This window comes from Mus caroli, unplaced genomic scaffold (assembly GCF_978045245.1).
Source record: "Mus caroli unplaced genomic scaffold, Mus_caroli_1 scaffold_6, whole genome shotgun sequence".
Classification (NCBI taxonomy): Eukaryota; Metazoa; Chordata; class Mammalia; order Rodentia; family Muridae; genus Mus; species Mus caroli.
In genome coordinates this window covers 39,807,076-39,819,130 of record NW_028227261.1, presented here as the reverse complement: position 1 = coordinate 39,819,130, position 12,055 = coordinate 39,807,076, and the positions used below count along the sequence as shown (strand labels likewise).

Genomic DNA, 12,055 nt, shown 5'->3' with positions numbered 1-12,055 from the left:
ATTGTGGGATTCAGAGTCTGGAAGCTCGCCTCCAGCAGCAGATGAGCAGAATGACGGCACATGGAGGGTGAAGCTGGGGTAGCTGATGAGCACCCCGATCCTGATACACTTGGGAGCCCCTGTCTGCCCCCAGATGCCACAAATCTAAAGTCCAGAGACTCTAGCCCTGTCTTACCCCAAGCACTTCCACCCTGAAGCACAATGCACTAGACAGCCATCTTGGTGTCCTGGTACAGTGTAAACAGTCAGTTGCCCACCAAAGCAGACTGAGCCCTAAAACTCTTTCCTAATGTGTCTTCTTCAGCTCACCATGCCATTGAGAAAGCCTCTTCACATGGCTGTGTGCGCGCCCAGACCTATCTTTCCACACACTGAGCCTCCTGGGGCAGCCCCATCCTGCCCATGTGCTTTGAGGGACCCACAGGAGACATACATGAACACCCTCCCTCCCAGGGAGCCCCAGCACCTGCACACACACACACCCACCAAACTCTGCTTCTCAGAAAGCCCCCTGGCTCCATTGGGGAAGGAGTGCCTCCCATAGTGTCTGGGAAGGGCCTCCCTGTAGGGGCTGTGGGGAGCAGTTGGTCTCATGCCCTTCACATGCCCTTCACATGCCGTCTTTTACACCATACTTTTCAGCCTGCTTTGCATTTATTCATTTAGAGATGAAGTGTGGATACAGATGTCAGGCACCAGCGGCAAAGCACCGAGGCTAAGTCGGTGTTTGCTCCAGAGCATACACTCCCCACGGAAGCTTGCTGCATCTTTCTCATTAAGTAGCAGTGTAGAGCAAGTGTCTTCTTGGTGATGAATTATCATACTTCTAAGTGGATTCACTGAAATATTTTATTCTCTATTAAAATTTTATTTTTAAAATCATATATATATATGGATGTCTATGGGGTGGGGGTGTGCATGACTGTAGGCACCCAAGGAGACTGGAAAAAGGCATTGGATCCCGTGGAGCTGAAATTACAGGCATTTGTGAGCCACTTGATGTAGGTGCTAGGAACTAAACCCAGGTTCTCTGGAAGAGCTATAACTGCTCTTAACTGCTGAGCCAGTTTGCTCTTTAATAAGCCCGGAAACATTTTATTATTCTTTACATGACCCATTGAATGATACATCTCCGAGACACAGTCCTCACTTTGGTTTTGTTTTGAGACATGGTCTTGCTTGTAATCTTAGCTGTCCTGGTCTAAAACTCCTTATGTAGCCCAGGCTGGCCACAAACTTGCAGCAGTACTGTATCTGCCACCAAAATGCTAAGGAACCCTTTCATGTGAAGGGTTTTCTGCCACTGCTTGCTCAGGGGCGACCTGTGGGTGGCACTTGCTTTCCTCGGTAATGGAGGTAAGATGAGTCTCAGTTGCTATGACTACAGATGTGTGGTCGGTGACGTGGAGTCAGCACTCCTGTGATCAACTGTTTTCTCAAACCTGAGTGTGCTCAACTTCATTTCTCGTGTTTTTCTCTGCTGCCCTTTCCTTGCCTTGGCCGGTTTGTCCTCTCCCTTACCTTGTGTGTACTACACACTGCCACTGAGCCGCACCCCCAAACACCCTCTCTTCTAATTACCTCATCCCGCGTTGGTTCATTCCCAGGAGACAAAGAAGCTTATCATAGGAGACAGGGTTCCTCTGTGTAGCCCTGGCTGTCCTGGAACTCACTCTGTAGACCAGGCTGGCCTCGAACTCAGAAATCCGCCTGCCTCTGCCTCCCAAGTGCTGGGTTAAAAGGTTCAGACTCTAGAACAAAACACCTGAGGTGCATATTTTACATCCAAAGCAGACCAGGCCTCCAGGTTCTCCCAGCATCCCTCAGTGCCTGCCTGGCACACCTAACCCTGAACTTTCCAGCCCAGGGGCTGGGCTGCCCTTCCCCCAGAGACTCTTCTATATATAATCCAGACATTTTGATTTCTTCTCTCTTCTCCCTTTCTCCTTTCTCTCTCTGCCCCCTCCCCTCTGTCTCCCTCCCCAAGATGACTTCCCTGGCCTGCTTCCTTGGGGCCAGTGAATTTGCCCACCCAAGTGCAGCTTCCCAATAAACCTGCCTTTATATTAATCTGTTTGAACTGGCTCATTTTCACTGGTGGAGAAATAACTTATCAAACACCATCCAACACTTAAACGTCTTTATAATTTAGGCTGCTAGGCCTGCTAGAATGTCAGCTCTACAGAGGCTGGGTCCTAGCTTTGTTCAGATAGATCCCAAGAGCCTAAAGCTGTCCTAGGGAAGGAGACTGAAGTGGGGGTCATTCCAAGCAGGCATCAGCTATAGGCACCGAGTAAATACTTGATGAATGAGTAAAATATGACCTCAAAATCATATTTTCCAATCTTAAAAAAGGGGAAAAATCAACCGTCTGAAATGTGGTTTGGGATAAAAGTGTGAAATCACCAAATTGATCAAATTACTTCTTTAAAAATCTGGCCCATTGGCTTAGAATACCAATGTCTACACTGTCCTTCAAAGCCAATGGTGGGAATTCTATGTGCTTGAAGGAGTCCTAGTTACTGTAGTTCCTGCCAAGCATTTTATAGTAAATGAAGCAGCAGCTGCTGCTCTCTCTGAGTTACTATTCCCCACTTGGGCAATCACCAGGCTGATGTGCAACAACTAAGTTGGAAGTGCTGCAGTTCCTGCAGTAAGTGGCCAAAGCTGTTTCTTTTCTCATTTCTTTCTTTCACTCAGTGCTCTTAAAATAACAATTCCTCACCACACTGACAAGCCCACGGCCAAATGGAATAGTATGAGGTGGCCAGCAAATTCCCAAAGAGAGTTCTCTAGCAGACTGTGGGAAGAATATCTGTGAGCCCAGGCCCAACTTTTGAAAGGTTTCTTTTGTGTCTCACATTGCAGAGAATTGCCTTCTGAGCCTACCCCATCCCACACGTATGCAGTATGTGTGTGAGTACACGACACACACACAACACACAAACACGTTGGGGTAATCTACCCCACACGTATCCTATCGACTGGCTATGAAGGAGTGTCCCTGTATTCTCAATTGCTCATTGCTGTGCAGACAACACCAGGTTTTTGTTGTTTCCTCACCTGCCCCAAAAGAAGATTCTCTGAGAGAATCCTGTTAAAAAGTAAGCTGCCTGCTGGGAAGCTCACAGTTGCCCTTAGACTGGCCGAAGGCAGGGCGAGGGAAGAGATGGTCAAGTGTAGCCCTGCTGCTGATTGGTTCACAGTGACTAAGCTGTGATACCTCTCCCACCATACTAATAGGGTTTTTTTGTATGCTGGCTGCTGATGCTGGGGGAAGGGGGAAGGGGGCAGAAGGATTTAGCAGAACTGGAGCAGGGCAGGGAGGTAGAGTGGAGAGAGCCACAGCCACATGGAGAGAGAGAGAGACAGTGGCGGGGGGGGGGGGGTTGAGTCTAGATGGGTAGCTGAGCCTCCTTGTCTTTATTATTAAACCCCAAGCGGGACCCACAGGAGCCCTCAACTCTCTCTGAAGACAGGATTTCTTTGTGTAACATCCCTGGCTGTCCTGGAACTTGCTCTGTTGACCAGGTTGGCCTTGAACTCACAGAGATCCATCTGTCTCTGCCTCCTGAGGGCTGGGATTAAAGAAGTGTACCACCACACCCACACCTGGCAGAACAACTCATTTCTAATTTGCATTTACAAAGTGCCTCCTGTATGCATGCTATATACTAATATGCATGAAGCTACACACAGGGGAATAACATGAACTAACTTAGAAGGCAACTTGAAGAGAAGAGGTATCGGTCGCCTGGGCTTTTGGTCTAGTTTTTCTATCACCAAATAGGATGTTGAAGGAAAATTCCAACTAATTAAATATACTTTACTTAGCAGATCTTGGGTCCTGGGAAGAATGGAACAAATAAAATATAGCCCTTATCCAGTGTGATAAAGGGACATGAAGAGGTCTGGAGAGATGGCTCAACAGTTAAGAGCACTAGCTGCTTTTCCAGAGGACTTGGGTTCAATTCCCAGCACCCACAGGATGGCTTACAATCATTTGTAATTCCAGTTCCAGGAGACCCAGTGGTCTCTTCTGGCCTCTATGGATACCAGGCATACATGTAGGCAAAACACTCATACACATATAACTGAAAGTTTTTATTGATGTGGGTATTTTGTTTGAGATGGTTTTTCCATGTAGCCCTGGCTGTCCTGGAATTACATCCTGACCACAGTTTCCCCTCCCTCTTCTCCTCCACTCCCTCCTCTCCCACCTCCTTTCCCCCCTAGATCCTCCTCCTTCTTCCTTCCAAAAAAACAAAAAAAAACAAAAAACCAAGCCAGTGTCCCAGGGATATCAATGGGGCACAGCATAACAAGTTACAAGACTAGGCACAAACCCTCATATCAAGGCTAGACAAGGCAACACAGTAGGAGGAAAAGTAATTCCAGCTAGGCAGGAGGAGGGTCACAAGCTGTAGACCACCCTGGGCAATTTAGACTCTGTTTCAAAGTAAGACGTTAAGGATTGTCAGGTGTGTAGCTCACACTTTTATGTCCCAGCACTCTCAGGTAAGTAGGTAGGTAGGTAGGTATATAGATAATAGATAGATAGATAGATAGATAGATAGATAGATAGATAGATAGATAGGCAAAGAAGGCCCAGGCACAAGATGTCTCAGCAGGTAAAGGTACTTGCTTGCTGCCAGCCTGGCAACCTGAACTTGAACCTTGGAGCCCACACATGGAAGATGAGAACCCTGACTCCCCAACATGTCTTCTGGCTGCTTCCATACAAGTGCCATGGTGAGCATTCCACTTAATAAATAGTAACATTTTAAAAAAGACTAAAAACATAAAGAAGGCTTGGAATGTCGTTTAGTGACAGAGCCCTTTCCTATCTTTAAACCCCAACACCACCAAAAAACCCCAAAACCAAACAATGACAAAAGGACCCCCCACTAAGTACAACTATATAATTCAACCAAAACCATACATCAGTGGCAACAGAGATGGCTCAGCAGTTGTTGCTCTTACAGAGGACCAAGGTTTGGTTTCCACATAGCAGTTCACAATTCCCTGCAACTCCAATGAGAAGGGACCAACACCCTCTTCTGACCTCTCCAGGCACCAGAGATGCAGGTGATGCACGTGTATATGCATTCAAGCAAAAACATTTATACACAAATAATGACAAGTATATCTCCAAAATTTTTAAATATTAAATTGTTTAAAACCACCATACACCACACTTGAAGGGAACATTCAGCTGTTTTCTGGGAGCTAAACATAATCTTCTAGGGAAGATTTTAAATAATACTATTCTTGTTAAAATTTTCTTTTAAAAGTTTGTTTTTATTAACATATTTATATTACCAGTCATATGTAGTGTCTCACAGCTATAATCTCAGGACTGCAATGGTGGAGGCAGGAGGACATCAAGTTTGAGGCCAGGCTGAGCTACATGGTGAGACCTTGTCTCAGAAAACAAAGAACTGGTATGCTCAGCTGTAGTTTTTGCTTAGCATAGGCAAGGCTTTGAATTTGTTAGTGCTGAAAATAAATTACTTCATAAAGTTTGATTTTTTTCCTTTAACATGAATTAATAGTTTTTAAATTCCTCACTTCAAATATTTGATGTTAGATATAAACCACATAAATAGAAGCTCTTTGTGATAAATGTAAAAAATGATAGAACTTTTATGAAAAATAAAAATGGAAATCTATCATTTTTAAGTGTAAAGAGTCCAAAGACCAAAAGGTTTGAGAATCATTGCCCTAAAGGAATAATTTAAAGGGAATATAAACTAAAGTAGTTTTTCAACGACTTTATCCTCAAAAGAAGAGAAATCCCTCTAGCTTGCTAGTTCCCTAAACATCCACTGGTTTAAACATGAACACTTAATACGGATGGTATGAACCCACAAGATGACTGTTACAAAGCCTAATAACAATAAATAAATATGTGTAATTCAAAAAATAATAAATGAAATGGGTGATGTGCCTGTGTAGTCCCAGCACTGGAGAAGAGGAAGGAGGGTTAGTTCAAGGATAGCCTCAGCCTCAGACTGAGTTCAAGGCTAGACAAGATGCGTAGCAAGATCCTCTCTTATCAGATCAGTAAGCACAAAGCCAGTTCTGATCAAAGCCACCATAGCTCAGTGACAGATTCTGCTTGCCCAGAACTTCAAGGTCCTGGATTTGATTCTCTAGCAAGCCAAAAATGAAATAAAAAACAAAACAAAAAAGCATGTTGTGGGGTCCCACGAGATGCCTTAGTGGGTCAGGGCGTTGCTGGCAAGCCTGGTGACCTGCATTTGACCCCTGGGTGGAAAGAGAGCACGGAGTTCATCAGCAGTCCTCTGGCCTCTACACATGCTAGGATTAAAGGCGTGCGCCACCACCACTGCTTCAAACTGTTTATTGGCCATAAATTATCATTACCACATGTTAACCTTCCAGGCAGGCTAGAAAAATCTTTTATTTTATTTTATTTTGTGCATGGATGTTTTGCCTGTATGTATGTCTGTGTATCATATGCATGCCTGGTGCTCTTGGAGGCCAGAAAAAGGAATCAGATGCTCCGAACAGGGGCTACAAATGGTTTTAAGCCGCCATGTGGGTGCTGGGAACCAAACCCAGGTCCTTTGGAAGAATAGCCAGTGCTCTTAACCATTGCACTATCTCAAGAAAAAAAAAAATCTTAGATACCCTTCAGAGCACAGAATGATGAGGCCAAACAAAAGTCACCTAGCAGAGAAGAAAGCTCTGACATTGTCGAGGCAAACAATAGCCAGTGAAACAGTATGTGCCTAAGCCTACCCAACACAACTATTCACAGATGTGGGTCCCAGGATGGGGACGAGGGGTGGGAGGATTTTCCAGGGTAGCATTCCCACACCCCATCTAGCTAAGCTCTCTAGTACCCTGTACAGCTGTAGGAGAGTGGCTCCCCCAAGACACTTGTATCCCCTCTACTTACAGAGCTCCATTGACAAAGCAACCTCTACACAGACACAATAGCTCCCTCCATGGGAAGCAAGCACCACACTCATGAAATCTCCCAGCTCAGGCCAAAGCAAACATCTTGCTGGTCTTGCCATTGTGAGCAAAGCAGAGAGTCACTGGAGGCATCAGCCAACCTTCCCTCAGGACGGGCGTATGGCCATGGCTTCTCGGCAGTCTCACCAGCTGGCCTTCCTTACCAGGAAGATGCCAAAAGTGTGGAGGGGAGTGATCCTATGAAGATCCCAGCCACTGTGACCAGCTTGCTACTCTAGCTGTCGTCTGAGCCAGGTGTCATGTTATCACACTGGGAATGGAGGGGATTTCCCACAGAGGCCCTGACACATGGTGAGGGACACTCCAGTGTTCCCAGTTCAGGTTCACATCCGTGTAGATAAAGTAGATATTGGGATTCTAGTCATTGGGCCCTCAGACTCAGCAGCAAGACCATTATTCTAAGTGATTAGGGTTCTGGAGGCCACTATTGTCCTGGCAGGCTTTCACACTGTTGATGATGATAACGAGCCAGTCTTGAGTCCAGTCCCTGGAAATGGAGGCCAGCATAATTGTCACCAAAATTTCCACAAAGAAGATATTCTCCCAGAGGGCCTCAATCAATGCAGCCAGCAAACCCCAGCCTAACATGACTCCCCCAACCACCACAAAAATGTTGGAGAGATGTCCTTCTAGCCCCAGAGCCAGAGGCTAATGGCCAGGAACAGGGTCCCCAGGATCCAGAATATAATGTTGAAACCAAACAGGAGGCATTTCCCACAGCAGTGGACCTCAGGTTCCTGGAAGTACTGGAGACTGTTTAATATGATGAACAGTCACTGACCAAGGAACTGGAGCAGGAGCAGGGACCAAGCCTAGCTCTGTGTAGGGCACCATGGGTTAGAGATACCCTGCCCCAGGCCTAACTGACCCTGGGTCCTTTTCTTTTCTTTCTTTTTTTCTAATTCCTTTCCCCCCCCCCAAATTTATTTATTTATTTTATGTATTCACCATTGCTGTCTTCAGACACACCAGAAGAGGCCATCAGACCCTATTACTGAGCCATCTCTCCAGCCCCCTAGTTCCTTTTCTTCTGGCTAAAGTCTGGGGGGAATTCCAAGCCTTAGCTTTCTCACCAAGTGCTCTTACTCCCAGTACTGTATAGCTCTGGCTGGCCTGGAACTTTCTGTATAGACCAAGCTGGCGCCACAGAGCTGTCTGTTTCTGTCTACCAAGTGCTAAGATTAAAGGCATTCGTGAACATATGCCTTTATTCTCAATACAGAAACCAGACTGTCTTCTAACTGGTAAATACTAAAGCAACTCAAGATTAAGAGAACTGGAAAAGGGGCTGGAGAGATAGCTCAGTGGTTAGAGCACTGGCTCCTCTTCCAGAGGACCCAGGGTCAATTCTCAGCACCCATATTGTAGCTCACATAGGGTTTACCTTAGACCTGAGTTAATTCTTCTCCTCCTCTGTAACTCCAGTCCCAAGAGATCAGACATTCTCACACAGATATATATGCAGAGAGGAAAAAAAGCTAAAATTTAAAAACAAAGGAAAGAAGGAAGGAAGAAAACTGGAGAAAAAAAGGAGAGGGGAGAGCTTTCAAAAGATTAAGAAATTAGTTGGGTGGGAGTGTTGCATGCCTTTAATCTCAGCACTTGGAGCTACAGGCAGGCAAATCTCTGAGTTCAAGGCCAACCTTGTCTGCAGAGTGAGTTCCAGAACAGCCAGGGTTACATGGAGAGAATGTCTGGGCTATTTACTGCAGTTTAACTAACTACCCCAAAATTTAGTGCTTAGAACAGCAATTGTTTGGGGCTGGAGAGATGGCTCAGTGGTTAAGAGCACTGACTGCTCTTCCAGAGGTCCTGAGTTCAAATCCCAGCAACCACATGGTAGCTCACAATCACCCATAGTGGAGATCTGACGCCCTCTTCTGGTGTGTCTGAAGACAGCTACAGTGTATTCACATACATAAAATAAATAAATAAATCTTAAAAAAAAAACCAGCAACTATTTTATTCTTTCTCTCACAATTTTAAGATTTGTCTAAATTCAGGATTTTAGGGTAGCTTGGATATTTGGGGTATTTCAGGCAATCGCTGCTTTTTATGTGGTCTCCTTCCTTTGTTTCCAGAGACTTCTTGTCTTAGAAACTTCCATGATCTTTCAAAACCCTGTTGGTTATAGACATAGTAAAGTTGATAGAGTACTTGTCTAGTGTGCTCCAGGCGCTGGGTGTGATACCCAGCGCTACATAAGCCAGCTATGGTGGTATACACCTGTAATCCCACCAGTCAATCAAGAGGTGGATAAAGGAGGACCAGGGGCTCAAGGCCAGCCTTAGGTATAAAGTTTGAGGACAGCCTGGGCCTTGTGAGACCCTATCTCAAAGAGATGATAGTAACAACAACAACAACAACAACAGACAAAACTTGTCATATTATGTTCATCTGCTCAATAATTTCTGATCAAATAAGCAATCATTCAAAATAGCTTGAGTCAAGGCCAAGGCTCAATCGAAGGTCCAGGCCCAGGCCTAGGCTCAGGCTGTGAAATTCCAGTTTAGACTCATGCTCCCTTAAAGTTGTCACCGTTGTGGCGTCCCCACTCCTACTTTTGAGACAGATCTCCTTATTTAGCTCAGGATTTACAGTCCTCCCCCCTCAGCCTTCAAGATCACAGTCACTCAATACCATGCCCAACCACACTAAAAGCTTTTATATGCCAATCTGAAGACAGGACTGTAGGCCCTGGGCTGCAGACACCATGGGCTTGTTTCCTCCTGTGCTATCTGAGTTAAGAAGCTATTAAAAAGGAGTGCTTCTGTCTCTGTTTTCTTATGTTATGTTCATTATACATTCCACAGAAAAACTTATGTTCCTCGCTATAGCCTACAAGCCGGTGGGGTCTGAATTCTCTGGCCTCCTCCATCTGGCTCCCTCAGGTAGCCTTTACTCACCCACTTCCCCTCTCACTTTATTTCTGCTGCAGTGCCCTTCCTACCCTTTATTGAACTCTGGGGGTCTCTTTTGGGATTTGTTTGTTTGTTGCTGTTTGGTTTTTTTGAGACAGGGTTTCTCTGTGTAGCCCTGGCTGTCCTGGAAATCACTCTGTAGACCAGGCTGGCCTCGAACTCACAGACATAGGCCTGCCTCTGCCTCCCAAGTGTTGGGATTAAAGGCGTTCACCACCACCGGCAGGATCTTTGCACTTGCCGTCTAGTCAGCTTGCAAGGCTCTTTCCCAAGGCTCAACCCAACTCACTCTCTTCAAACCATTAAGTGCTATTTGTAAGGCCCCCGAAGCTGGACCTCAGCTTAAGTCCCGGGATGAGTTGGCCTGCACCCCAATAACTCAACAGCTCTTCTCTACCGGGTGTCCTTGGTAAAATTACAATCATCGCATCTCTGGTTGTAAGGTATAGAGAACAAAAAGCTTCTTTCTAGCTGTATTTTTAGAGAACAGGAAAAACAAGCTTGGGGGAATGTTTTAGGGGCTTTACCTCCCAGGGAGAAACGCTCTAAGTTGGGATCTCACACTATCAGAAATGAATTTATTGTTTGAATGGCTAAAGTTTGCTGACACAAAGGCCACATCAGGCATCTTGCACATTAGAAGCCTAGCCAACCGCTGGTCTGCAAGGGAATTTAGTAGGTGTTTTGTTTTGCTTTGTTTTTTTTTTAATTCCTGAATCTTCTAGGAGTGTTGGTGCAGGTCTTTAATCCCAGTCCTCCAGAGGCAGAGGCAGGGGAAATTGCAGCTGGTGGGTCTCTGTGAGTTCGAGGCTAGCCTGGTTTACAGAGTGAGTTCCAGGACAGCCAGGGCTACACAGAGAAACCCTGTCTCGAAAAAAAAAAATCACAAAACAAAACAAAAAGTACTGACAAGCCAAATTTACAGCACCGTGAGGTTGGGATTTAGAATGGCAACTCCCAAACGGAAGAGATTGAAGGGGACATTCAACGAGCACTAGGCAGCAATACAGAAACTCCACGCCACTTGGTCTCCAGCACGCTCCGCAAGAGCATCCTTGCCTTCTGCCATCTATTACTCGGCACTCGTTCCTCCTTCCTGAGTCGGCGCGTCGTATCGAACCGCTCGGCCACCGCGCGCCTGCGCCCTTGGCTTGTCAGCCAGAGGCGGCGTGGGGAGCGCTGGGAGAGGCTGCGGCGTGCGGAGAGCTGAGGTAAAGCCGGGGCTAGTGCGGTGCCAGGCGGGGCACGAGCTGGCTGAGCAGGGAGAGCGGCGCGCGGGTGCTGGAAAGCCCGGTTCCTGTGAGGGAGGCCAGCTCGCCGAGCAGGACCCGAGTAGGCAGACAGGGACTGCGCTCCTGAAACCGCCAGAGCGAGTCCCTGCCGGCCCCGGCCGTAGAGCCATGCGTCCCGACTGGGGGACTGGAGAGTCCAAGCCAGCCACCTTGTGCAACAGATGGAAAAACTGAGTTTCGGAGAGGGACAGTTCTGCCCGAAGTCACACCGAGTGAGCACTAGACTCCCTTGGTGCCTTGCTGACATGGTTTCCACATTATTTATTCGCCCCACATTTATTTGGGCTCAAGGCAGGGACTAAATGGGATACAGTAAGGCCCTTTTAGGCAGCGCGCAAAGGTTTGGCAAACCAATTACAATGCAGTAGCCGATCTTACCATTTAGGACTGGAGACGGCAACTGTGCGGAAGGCAAGACTGAGACTCTGTAAACGCCTCCTGTAAAACTTGGAGGCTGGTGAGACTCATCCTCATCCTTGGTATCGGGAGTCACGACGGTAAAGTTGAAACTTTTGAGTCTAGCCTTATGATTGGTTAGGTTCATAAGTATTCTTGTTTCTTAGGTTGCGTCCTCTTTTTTTTCTCCTTAACCCAGAGATTGAGAACAGGAAATTTAGGTTCTAGCCACCTGGGTTCCAAATGTCTTCTTGTACACATTTGAGCTTAACACTAATGTGGGGTTGCTGTGAGGTTCCCAGATGCTCATTCCACATAGAGTATCTGGCATCTGACTGGGTGTATCCTGACAACACATAGTCCCCAACTTCAAGGAACTCACTCTTAATAGGCATTTAAATGGATGCCTGCAGTGAAGCCTATAAAGGTTGACACAGT

The 12,055-nt window shown here is 46.4% G+C and overlaps 1 protein-coding gene across 2 annotated transcripts in view; it reads left to right on the top strand.

The window, feature by feature from the left end:
- The first annotated feature begins 11,084 nt into the window (after positions 1 to 11,084).
- Positions 11,085 to 12,055, top strand: part of Eif2b3 (eukaryotic translation initiation factor 2B subunit gamma) — a 70,631-nt gene continuing 69,660 nt past the window's right edge. The window contains exon 1 of one of the 2 annotated variants that reach the window (XM_021160234.3): positions 11,085 to 11,140. The gene's annotated coding sequence lies outside the window, so the exon portion shown is untranslated. Of the gene's footprint in view, positions 11,141 to 11,172; positions 11,434 to 12,055 lie in introns of those variants that run through there. The other variant, XM_029476762.2, reaches the window with a different exon arrangement.